The sequence below is a fragment of the Rhinolophus hipposideros genome (genome assembly GCF_964194185.1).
Source record: "Rhinolophus hipposideros genome assembly, chromosome: X".
Classification (NCBI taxonomy): domain Eukaryota; kingdom Metazoa; phylum Chordata; class Mammalia; order Chiroptera; family Rhinolophidae; genus Rhinolophus; species Rhinolophus hipposideros.
This window is the reverse complement of record NC_138046.1, coordinates 95,607,626-95,619,823: the sequence shown is the minus strand read 5'-3', so window position 1 is coordinate 95,619,823 and position 12,198 is coordinate 95,607,626.

Here is a 12,198-nt window from a genome sequence, read left to right as displayed (position 1 = left end):
CCCCCCCCACCTTTCTCCAGTTTCCAAAACAGAAAACACCCGGAACACCCACATCCACTGCACCGCTAGTCTTCCGGAGCCTTTGGACCCCTCGCGTTGTCCGCGTGCTGTTCCCTATGTCGGTGTCTGTGCGGGAAAGGAAGGGGGCCGGGACATGCCGGAAGAGCCGAGGTTCGGGATATTTCCCCGGCAGCAGCAGGGGCGCAGCCCCGGTCACGCAGAGAGGGGACAGTTTACCCATTAGGGAAAGTCGGCGGAGGCGGCCCTTTTATTCCCTTTTTACAGATGGCAGATTAAGCCGGCAGCGTCCGGACTCAAAGGGGCCGACCGCTCGGCTAAGGGTTAACCCGTAGGCCGGTAATCGCGGGCACACACGCGCGTGGCGCGCCCTCCCCGCCCGCTGGAGCGCCCGCCACAGCCCGCAGTGCGCCCGAAGCTGAAGAGGGGGGTTCGGGGGGAGGGGCGGGGCGGGCTTAACCAGGCCGCTCGACTGAGCCGAGGCCACCTCGCCGTCTGTCACTTAAATGATTGTCCTCCGCTCCGCTCGGTGCGGTCAGTAAGGGCTGTTAACAGGCAGTTGCAATCAGTTTCCGAAAGGTCAGCCAAGGTCCTCCGGCTCTCCCAGACGGAAGGCATTACGAAACTGCTTTTGTATCTGCAGGCACTTTAGAAAAAGAGGCGAGGAGGGGCGCGCCGCAGCGCCGCGGTGCTGCGAGCCCTGGGAGAGGGCCTGGGGCCGCCGGGCGGGAGAGCTCGCCCCCCCACCACCTCAGCGGCGGGGAAGCCACCCGGCAAATGATCCAGGCCCTCCCGGTTTCGATGGGGAAGCAGGAAGGAAGCGGGGGGAGCAGGCGGCAAGGGAAAAAGGAATGGGAGGAAGTGGGAGAGGCGTCCTGGCTCCCCTCCTCGCCCGGCCCACGGCCCACAATGGGACCCGGACGGGGGTGGGCGGCCTTGGGTGCGGCAAGATCCCGCTCGGACTCTCAGGTCCTCCTGACGCCGGGAAGTGGGGCAGGAGTTGTTTGGGGGGGGGTGGGGAAGAGACCCTTGCAGAGCAAGCGAGTCCCCGCGTGGTGTCTGAAGACGCTGCTGCTGCCGCCGCTAGAAGTCGTCCATCAGCAACCAGTCCAACCTGCCAGTGATAATGTGCGATCAACACCAAATCACCCCCGCCAGGCGCGATCCATCATCGCAGCGCGCCGCGGGCCCGCGTGAGGCGGACTCGGGGCTGGGGGCCGGTGGGGGGGGGGTCTTGGAGCAGAAGGCAGTCGCCCAGCGTACTGGGACTCTCCGCGCACCTCGCTGCCACCTCCCCCCTTCCGAGGCCTGCACCCTGACGTTCATAACTCTCCAAGTTCCCCAGTCGCAGAGCGCAGACCCGGTGGCTCCGAGTTCCCCGCGCAGATCACTAAGGAGCCCGCGCGTCCTCCGCACCCTACTACGCGGTCACACCCCACAAAGCCGTCCCTTCTTCAGAGCTACCCTGCCTGTACCCCCCCTCCTCCAAGAAAGCCTGGCTGGCGGGAAATTAATATTTAATATCGTGAAATTGATTAAAGGGCTAGAAGCCGATGATGGGGTGGGGGGAGGGTAGGGCCGTAATTAAAGATGAGAGTGGTAGCCGCTTCTCAACTGCCCCAGTCCCACGCGGCCTTTGTGAGGCCGAGGCGGGGTCTCTCGCGACAGAGCCTGGTGGTCCCAGGGCGGTGGCCCGAGGGCGGAGGACAGGGGAGGCACGGCGGGGGCGGGGGCGAGCGTCCCGGAGGTGGCCAGTAACCTTAGCGCACCTAGGGCTGCGCGGAGAGCTGCGCCTCCCTTGCCCGCGTGTATCGTGGAGCACATCCCGGTCGCAGGAGCCTGAGGGTCGGTGGCTGAAGCTCCTTGCTGCTAGTTCGGCGTAGAAGTGCCTTCCCCGCCCGGGGGACCCTTGAGAACGTATCTCGCCTGCGTCTCCAAGGTCCTCAGCTCTAGCCTCTCACTGGACCCAGCTCCAAGGCTGCCTCCCCAGCCCCTGCCCCGGGTTTTTCGGCCCTCCCACGCAGCCCTTCGGAGTCAGGTCCACCCAGTTCTGTAACTGGGGGATCCTGAGGCCCAGGCTGCCCAAGCTCCCACTGGTTCTCTCTTGTCCAGGCCTCACCCCGGTCGCTCACGGTCGGGGCAGCTTAACTTGTTCAGCTGCACTGCAGATGGGGCCTGCCGCTCGAGGCGGCGGTCTCCTAGGAGTCGTCACCGAACCAGCTCAGCCGGCCGCATGTCGGCCGCATGTCGTGCAGTTTATGGTTACTACGCCTCCCGGGAAGGACAAGGGGGCTGAACAGGGCTGGATGGAGGTGGGTACACCTGGGCCACCCGACCTAGCGGTACTAGAGGAATTCGGTGGGTGCAAGGTCAGCGGTAACCCGTTGGCGCTGGCTACGGTTTAGAAAGCAGATGGTTGGCTCGGTGGCAGGATGCCCACCCCCCCCCCCCCGCACCTCGCGAACGCCTGGCTCCAAAAGGCCGCTTTGAACTTTTTCTTGTACACGATTTATTTTTTGGTAAAGCAGTCTGTCTGAAAAGTACCAAGTGTGCAGAGGGGAGAAAATACATAAACAGAACAAGCAGCATTTTTTGCCCTAATCAGTTGAGGGCCAGGAGGGCCCACCAGGCTCCAGGCTCACTAGAAGGTCAGGACCAGGGAGGATTAGGCCCAGTCTTGGATTTATTGCTGTACTTGAATAAAGCACCGGGGGCTGCCTAAACTGGGGCAACCGAGAGGTAATTAAAAGAGGGGCTGCAGAAGGAAAGAAAGGCTGGCATGGCTGCTGCCTAGAAGGGTGGAGGAAGTGTTTTCCCTAAGAATAACAAGCCAGTGCAAACGTTATGCAGAAAGAATTAATTTTACCAAAACAAAACCAAAAAGTTCACATTCAGCCTCATGCTGAGATGATAAGCAACATGCAAACTTTGAAAGGAACCTTGAACCAAAGGGAAGTGTAAGCTGCAGTTTACAAAGGGCAATGGGAAGCTTTTCTGGGTACTTCTCTCTTCCCACCATTGTGATTCTACCTGCAGCAGCTGCTCCCTAGGGGGCCCCTTCTGACCTCCCAACCTGAGAGCCCCAGGCGAGATCACTCAGAATGCACCGCATTCATCAATGCCATTTCTGGTAAATTGGACCTCAGGTTTTGGAGTGTCCTAGGAGGAAAGCAGCCTACACAATGCGCATACCGATGTCAGAGCAAATGTGATGGGCGGCACACATTCTATAGCCTTTACTAGATAATGTTATGGATTTCACAACCAGATGTACCAGATTTTCCAAGACATTTCCTGATTTCAAGAGCTCTGAGCCCTATGTCCTAAGTGGGCATGATCCCCCACCTGCGGTCACTGGTGTTGTGGAACTGTGTGTGCACCAAAAGTATCTCAAAGCTTACTTGCCGGGCTGCCAAGGAGGGAGGAAACGGCTTGGGGTGAGGCCTGCACCCCGTTGGTACCCGCTGGTCCTTTGTCCATCGTGTGTAGTCAGGCAGCCATCCTCCTCGCAGTCTTTCTCTCAGCCAAGGTCTGTCCCTGCCTCGTCGTACAGGAGTCTGGGGGAGTTGGGTGATAAACATGCCTTTAGGGACCATCCAGGTAGGTCACTTGTCTGGGGAAAACATAGGATCAGGTCCTCGGGGGTCTCTGTGGGCCAAAGAGGAGCGGCCTGCCCCCATAGTGGAGGACACAGCTGAGCACTGGCCCCCCGGGGCGGGCGGTCGGCGCGGCTGCACGCCGGCCGCCATCTTGGCACAGGCGGTGCTGCCCCCGGTGGTGGGACCGCAGAGCCGCAGCCGCGTTCACTCTCTCGGAAGCCCCCTCCCAAGGCGGCTCACGGCGGACCCCGGCCCCGGGTGGCCACTCCTAGTTGAAGCGCGGCTTGTTGTTGCTACACCACCAGAGCAGATTTCAACCCCGAGAAACGACCTCTTGTGCCCGGACTTCTGCACCGGTCGACACGTTATCACCTCTCCGTGCACAGCGGCCTGTCCACGCACCCCGGAACTTGGGCAGCTGTCCACAACTGCCACCTGCGGAGGCAGCATGGGGGTAGGGCGAGGCCTGCAGCTCAGTCCCGCACCATGCAAACGGTTTCTAAGTATCTGGGCAAGAAAGGATTTGAAAGTTACCTCTCTTTAAGGGATCTTGATTGGAGAAAACCGTTACTCTATTCGTCCATTTTTGGGCATGCGTTTATTGGAGAGCTTGCTAAGGGCAAGGCACTGTGTTAGATCCTAAGGGAATCCAAATGTACAAAAGTGAATTTTTTAAAAAGACACCCCTGACCCTCAAGTAATGTACAGTCTAGCTGGGAAGGCAGACTTGTAAATAACTAACTAAACAAAAATAAAAAGCGTCATGAAATGAATGTAAACTATGGGCATGAATCCTGCAGTACATGGCCTGGGGATAGGGCCAATTAATTATTTTAAAAATAACCTTTACTTCTAAAAATGTAGAATCTGTTCTGGGAGGAGAAGGGAGGATAGAAATTTACTAACACTGGATAGTTCCAGGATTCCAAGGAATAACAGTCATCACTTCTGAAAGGTTGATGTTTAGGAAAAATGGTGAAAGTTTATTTAAACTAAGCAAAATACCAAGAATCAGAAACATGGATTCCTTTCTCAGCTCCTGACATTAGCAGGGTGGTAGAGATGCAATTTTCCATCAACACGTAATACCCCCATTTGAAATCAGTAGAACTCCCACCACACTTCATAAAAAGAAGAGTTTTAGAAAATAAAACTAAAGGTAAGATTAGGAACTTCTAAAAATGTTTTAGACTTAAAGAAAAATGGGAATTAAAAAAAGAAACACACAAAACCAAAAAGAGCTTACTTGCAAATGGTCTCCAAGATGTGAACATGCAGAACACTGTTCCAGGATGATTTGTACAGAGGTTGGAGAGTGTGGGGAAATTAGTCACAGGTCAAAGAAAATTAAGCAAATAAAAAAATGAGGCAATTATTAACTCTAGGGGAAAAAAATCAGTACAAGAAAGGAAATGCAATCACCGAAGCTCATTTGCCTCATCAATAAACAATACATATGTGGTTACAAAGTAAACACTGGCTATGAATTTAATAACAAATTACAATATAGCACTAGTGTGAGAATGGGGGAGGGGAAGTATGATGCAGAGAATGAGAATCCTCTACCATACTAGGAAGTCAACAGATGATAGTTACCATGGATTATTTAAGAGAAGGCCACATCTACATATTACTTAGAATTATACCTTCCAGAAGAAACAGGCAGGGAACTGCTTTTTTGCACCAAGCCTTCACATATTATTTGGCTTCATAAACTTTGAGCAAATATTCCTTTGTGAAAAATACAAATTAATTTTTTAAATTAAACACACAAAGACTTAGAAAAATAAAACTCTGAGAACTCCCAAACAGTCACAATGATGTAATTGATGTCCTTTGAAACTATCTTCCTTCAACATACACAACTCAAATTACCCAAAGTGTGGAAAGAAACAGGCAGAGAGGTAAATGGATTTGGCCTGTACATTCCTGGTTATCAGGAAGAGCAAATCATCTCAATTTGCCCTTCCCAGGAGACATGCCATTTATGGCTTTACTGTGAAAATACCTTTCCAAGTATTAATGGAATTCCAAATAGCAACACCACCCACTATAGAGTGAACAAGAGTAAGCTTTTCACTGCTTATGTACAAGGCTTCCAAAGGCTTCCACTACCAGCCTGTTGCTGACACCAGGAGAGTCCCTCTTAGGAGTTAATTTTGATTAGGAATTGCTTTTTCCGAATGATCCTCTCCTTTTAAATGCAAATTCTCTTCATCCATTACACACTAGTGTGAATTTTAGTTCACAGGTAACTTGTTAAGATGTCAAACTCTATTGCACCACCTGTTAGGGTCTTACACTCAACAGCCTTACATCCATCACATAAAGGCCTACAGTTAACAACATCCCTTAAAAGGCTAAAGGCTTCACATTCAAAACCAAAGAAAACATATCCTCCCCCCACCCCTCATCCCCCATCCCCGCCCAAATCCCACCTTGCTGGCTAAATAAGACACTTAGGTAGGGTGACACCCCAGTCTTTTTTTTTTCAACTCTAAATAAAGCCTAGGAGGGACCCATTAATTTATGAATACTGGACCCTGCAGATGAAAGGTGACTAAACAAAGTGAGTCAATGGGCCTATTGCTCCAACCTGCTGGGTCAACACTGGCTTGGTCTGCAGCCTTAGGCTGGCCCACTCTACTCCCAAGATGCCCTTTTGACCCCCATCCTACCCTGTGTCACCATCTCTTTTCTTTCTGATCAGAGAGAGAATCTGTTTCTCCTCTGCCCCAAGAACAGAACTTCCACTAGCCTATTCAGTGACTTTGTGAGAATTGGAGAAAGGTACCCATGGGCCTGAATTCCAGCCCTCACTTCCTGTCTTGCCTGGGGACCTTTGTGCAGTGCACAAACTGCACAACCTGATGCCTTGGTCCTGCCCAAGAAGCCAGCTTATTTTCAGAGGCCACCCTGAACATTGCTTAGTTGTGACCCACAAGGTTCCTGCTGAAACTGGGTTTCTTTGGTTTCCAGCATAGAAACAGTTAGCCCAGCCCTACAGACTCAAATCACCCGAAGGGAGGCTGGGGTGAACCAGGCACATCCTGGGAAGTCCGGGTGAGGTCAGGAGAGGGCCACGTAGGTCAGAGTTTACCCAGGAGCTTTCCACTGACTCTGGGACTTCTATTTTCATTGAGATCTAAAACATGAGCCTCATGCCCCAAAGCCTGGCTGAAAATGAAATCTTCATGAGCCAAAAGGAAAGCAGGCCAGAGGGTGCACATGCCTTTTGGATTTTCAGAAATAGAAAAATGATTAGATTTCAGATTTCGGGAAGGTGTGTCACGTTGAGGGAGCCAGAGAAAATAATAACTGCTGATTCTCAAGCAAAACAGAATCATGTTTTTCCACCATGTTTCTATCTATGTCTCCTAGTTAAGCCACAATGAAATAGTAGATCAAAGGCAGAGACAAATACAATTATGTTGCCTGCAAAACCCCTAGCATGAAATTAGAAGTCAAACTCTCCATTCAGGGGTTAGAGACAAGGATAATGGGAACCTGGGGCCCCAGAGATGTACCCAGCCCCCTTTCAGTCACAACAGTATCCATGCTGGATATTTAAAACCACACCTGGGGGTAGAGGACAAACATTAATAATACATTAAGTATTATTATTAGAATAATGTATTATTTTTTCCACACTTTCTTTAGAAAATGCATTGACTACATTTCCAGCTTTGTACCACATAAAGATATCAGTGTGTAGAAATAAAGTGATTTGTAAGCAAATAGTGAAAATAATGTTACCTGGAGTAATGAAGGGTTACCACAGGTTCTCCCCAAAATGGGCAAAGGATGGTGGCAGCCAAAATGCACGTCCTGTCCCCTACCTGCTTTCCCTTTCAATACTGAAGGGCCTAAAACCATCCGATCTCACCACCCCAATTCTTCCTCAGTCCTTCCCACACTTCACAAGCTCACAGAAAGAGCTATCCTTTGATATCTTTTATTTTTCATAAAATCTATATTTGCTTTGTGACTCTATTTCTTTTACCCTGGCCTAATTTTAGTTCTCTACCAGCCCCTCCCCCTATATAATTTATGCAGCCTCTAGAGGGTACAAGCTCCTATTATAACATAGACTATTCTGTTTAGAGCCACTGCTAATTAAGCTTAGTTCTCAAGAGTGCCTAGCATGGCCTTCCTTCCTTCCTTCCTTCCTTCCTTCCTTCCTTCCTTCCTCCCTCCCTCCCTCCCTCCCTCCCTCCCTCCCTCCCTCCCTCCCTCCCTCCCTCCTTCCCTCCCTTCTTTCCTCTTTCTTTTTTTCCCCAATGGCCACAAGTTCTTTGACACTCTTCCCATTGAGAGATAGGATCTATGTCCCTTCCCCTTGAATCTGAGTGGACTTGTGAGTCATTGTAACCAGTAGAATATAGCACAAAGTTGCTGTGTGACTTCTGAGGGTGGGTCAGAAGAGGTGATACAGCTTGCATCTTGTTTGCTGCCATGCTTTGTTTTTGAAGCCTTGAGCTGCCAGTAACTTCAAGTCCTAGGGTCCTTAAGCCACTATTCTGAGGAAGCCCAGGCCATACGGAAGGCCCATGTTTGTGCTGTGGGACACAGCTGGGGTCCCAACTAGCAGCTAGCCTTGTGGGTGAGGCCACCTCCAGATGATTCCAGCCCCCAGCTCTTGAGTCTTTCCACCAAAAATTCCGGACCCACAGAATCCATGAGCAGAATGCAATTGTTTCCCAGCTAGCTCCCTTGCTGCTGACATGCTATGACCCTTCTTTTCGTGATAGTAAGTAGGGGAGATCAGTTTTATAACATGTTGCTAAATCCATGGAAGAAAGTGACCTGTATTAAAAACCAAAGTATGGTGGGCAGGACATTTTTGATCACTACCCAAATCTTCCACCTCTGATAACAACATCTTGTTCTTTATGGAATCCCTGTAGGACAGTGACCTGTCTCCTCCTCAAATCTGAGCTCACATTTCCCCTAAAGGATCTGGTTGTAAGGACCCTATTTGTTGTTCCCTCTTGATCTACACTGGCTGCACAAAGGAGCCAGTTCACTGGGCAGAAGGGAGGAAACCAAGCATTTCCAGAGGGCTAGTTTGGCTCTCCCATCTATTCTCTTCTCTCGCTGCATTTTCCTTGCTGCTTCTTGAAGGTTCTCATGTCAGGAATGGGGAGGGATGGAATACGGAAGGACTGTCAACTTACTTCATTTTCTTCCCAATTCCCCCGCAAACCCCACATCTTTGCATTCCCTGACCCCAACCACCCCACTTGTGTCACACTCCAGACATACGCATTTTCATTCACAATTCTCAGAGTCACACTTGCTAGGCCATACCCACAGAATCACCCAGCAGAGTTGTTGGCCTTTCCTTTCCCCCTTTCCTCCATCCTCCCTTCCCTGAAGGAAGCATGCACAGTCCCTTGCTGCCCAGGCAACCCCAGACCTGAACTCACAGCCTGTCCTCCTGGGGAGGTGCTGAACTCTGGGGTGACCTGGGGAAGGGCTGCAAGACATTTGGAATGTGGAGGATAGAGGAGTGGGATGTGGGGAGCCCAGGTCCTAGCCCCCATCCAAAAAAGCAAGGCAGCCAGGGAGCAGGAGAAAAATAGGCCAAACTTTGTGTGTGGTGGGGGTGGGGTGAGGAAAAGGGGGGAGCTACTGAACAGGCCAGAATGGGACCAGCAGCAAAGAGAAATAGGCAACACTCCCTCCCTGTACCACCAAATGCCAAGGGATGAACTTGCCAAAGATATAGCCATAAAACAGGAACAGAGGTCAAGCTGAAGGGAGTTCTCCCCCTTACCACAGAAAGCCAGCACCAACTGGGATAAGGGCCTGGGACCTGCCCCTTCCACAGAGCCTGAGTCCAAAGGCTGGCACAACTCCCCGAGCTCACCACCTAGGGATGCTTGTATCCCCTAGGGCTGCTTGTATCTGCTAGACAGCGGGGTCCTGTGGCTCCTATTTCCAGGACAACAGGAACACACATCTTAGAAGCAATTCTCTCTTCTGACCCAAATCCCAGGCCAGTAAGACCTATCTCCAGCTGGGGCCTTGTACGAACCTTCCTTCCTATACTTCAGGCCAAACCTTCCCTTGTTCCTTCAAGGACAACGGTATAACATTTATTAAAATATGATTATGACCTTCCTGGTACTGTACATGCAATGACTTCATCTACTCTTTCCCCTTCTCATGCCCATTTTACAGACAAGGAAACTGAGGCTCAGAAAGTTTACACAACCACTGGAGGCAGAGTTCCCATCTTAAGCCCAAATGTGTCTTGCTCCAGAGCTTTCTACCATACCTGTGATCTCCCAAACATTTGATCATGTATTTTGTGGCAGGCCCGGTGCCACGCTTATAAACAGTCTCTGCCCTTGGGGAGTTCATAGGCTAGTGTTGGAGGCAAACACTGCAATACAGTGGGAAAGGGGCTCTGAGTACTGTTCAGAATATCTTGATCATCATTGCGCTCCCACCCCACCTCTACTCAATTAGCCCCACTAGTCCTTCCTTAGGCACTAGTAGCTGATTTCCCTCCCATGCCTCTCTTCTTTTCCTGTCAATGGGGTCTGTACCCACACACCTGGCAGAGATCCTGGCACCCTACTTGCCTGGAAAGGCTGCCTGGGTCTGGTAGATGTCCTTGGCTTCTGGAGCCCCAGGGGAGGAGAGAGAGCCTTACTGCAGCCCCAGGTTTCCTCAGCTGGAAAATGGGCACAGGGGCAGAACACTGAGCAAGCTGGTAGGCCCTAGCAAGGCTTTTATTGAAGCCTGTTAAAGGGCTTTGGGCTTCCTCTGATGAAAGGCGCTTAGGTGCATCTGGTTTTGATTACAGGGGAGGAGAAAGCCAGGCGGTCTCTTAGGGGTTGGACCAGTCATTTGGCTTTGCCTTCCTAGGGTCAGAGCTGGCTGCTGGCGAGGCCAGGAGGCCAGGTGTGGGGGGCAGACAGGAAGCAGAGCCAATACAAAATCCTCCAACTCTCCAAGGCTCCTGACCTCAGCCCCTAGCTCTGCCACGTGGGACACCCAGAAACAGCATGGTGGCTCAGAGATGCCAGACTCCTTTGAGAAAGTCAAGTTCAGAGTGGCTGCTACCCACCTCTGACCCACAGTTCTTCACTAATCTCCACCCCCTCATCTCCAAAATATCCTCCCAAGAACCCTGACCCTCCAACAACCTTCCTGACTGCTCTTCTTTCTCAGACCAAGTTAAAATAGGCTTTTTCTGCCTCAAGGGTTTTCGCAAGTGATGAAAAGTAAGGAAATGCAGACTTTTAAAATTTAAAAACCCTCAAAATTTTCTTTTTCAACCACCGGGGTATCCTTTCCCATAAAACAGACCTCCTCAAGGATTCCACGTCACTGTAACTAACAACCATGCTGAATTATTCTTTTTTTTTTTAACTTTTGAAAGAAATTTTTATTTTTTATTTTAAGTGTGTTTTTCCAGGACCCATCAGCTCCAAGTCAAGTAGTTGTTTCAATCTGGTTGTGGAGGGCGCAGCTCACCGTGGCCCATGTGGGTATCGAACAGGCAACCTTGTTAAGAGCACCAGGCTCTAATCAACTGAGCGAACCGGCAGCCTCCACCATGCTGAATTAAAGGAAGAAATTAATATTAAAATAAAGTGGCTATCCCAGAATGTCTTCAGGGAGTCCGGAGCAGCTCAGCCCCCCACCCCCACCCCCGCACCTGTTCCTGCGTGTGAGTCCACATGGGCACCAAAAGCTCTTGGGGATCGGATGGGTTAAACACAGTCTACGGTACTACAAACGAAAATGCATTTGCTTATTCCCTTCCTGATTTGATCCTGCTGTGTGTTATTATTGTCAAGTCTCTTAGCACCACCGTTTCTAAAAAGAAAACCCGTGGGTCTGCGCGGCCCTTCACCGCCTGCTCGGCTTTTATTGTGTACGCAGCCTTGTCTGTCTGCGTGGACCCAGCACGTCGCGACCGCCTCGCAGGCGCATGGACACCCTCGGATTGGCATTTCGATAAAAGCTGGGCGCATTGTCTCAACGGCCACACACACACACACACACACACACACACACACACACACACACACACACACACTCTCTAAAAGGCTACACAGCCCTGGCCAACACTGCTCCTAACCCATAATTAGAAACGACCTTTGCGAAAGGCAATTAAAATATAGTAATAATCGATGCGCTCGGCCTTTTCCAAAAAAGAAAATACACAGGTGTTGGCTTCAGGTGGCTCCACCTGGACCGGCCAGGAGGCCTCCTCCAGCTCATGAATGAACTCTTTCTCCAGGGAACTTTCGATTCCCTGCTACCTATGCTAGCGCTGGCTCCCTTCCTCCTTCTCCCCATCCCCCTCCCCCTCCAGTGCTCCAGCAGCCTGGAGCTTGCTGGCGGCGGCGGGGCTTTGTCATCCCAACGCACACACAGACACGCACACGCGCGCACCCGGCCACCACGGAACCGCGGCGACTACCGCGCCGTGTCCTTCCTCGCCGCGCTCCTCTCTCCGCCCCTTCTTTTTAAGAGCTCCTCCAAACCCATTCTTCCGTCCTTATATGTACGGTCCTTTTAATCGAGGAGCTCGGAAAGCATTTTGGGGCGACCTCCC